The 336-nt window shown below is 8.4% G+C and overlaps 1 protein-coding gene across 1 annotated transcript in view; it reads left to right on the top strand.

Annotated features, from left to right (window-relative positions):
* The window catches only part of LOC102673246 (protein angel), a 7566-nt gene that overhangs the window by 669 nt on the left and 6561 nt on the right, over positions 1–336 (top strand). The window lies entirely within an intron of this gene.

Raw genomic sequence — 336 nt, 5'->3', positions numbered from 1 at the left:
TTTATAAAATAAAAAATTATAATAAATATTATTTTAAAAGAAAAATATAAATTTTAATTATTTTTTTTAAAATATATATTAATAACTTATAATTTCAATAATATAAATGGATATCTAGAAAATATATACATACATAAAGTTTTTGTTCTGAAAAAAATTTAAAAGTAGTTGTAATTATANTATTTTTATATTTAGATATAAAATATATATATGTATATATAAATATATATATATATGTATATATATATATAAATATATATATATATATATAAATGTATAATCTTAATAATATTTTATTGATATTTTCTTATGCTTATCAATATTTCTTATACAATA

The sequence above is a fragment of the Apis dorsata genome, unplaced genomic scaffold (assembly GCF_000469605.1).
Source record: "Apis dorsata unplaced genomic scaffold, Apis dorsata 1.3 scaffold_247, whole genome shotgun sequence".
NCBI classification, from domain to species: Eukaryota; Metazoa; Arthropoda; class Insecta; order Hymenoptera; family Apidae; genus Apis; species Apis dorsata.
Note: the sequence above shows the minus strand (reverse complement) of the source record. Positions and strands in the feature narration are given on the sequence as shown.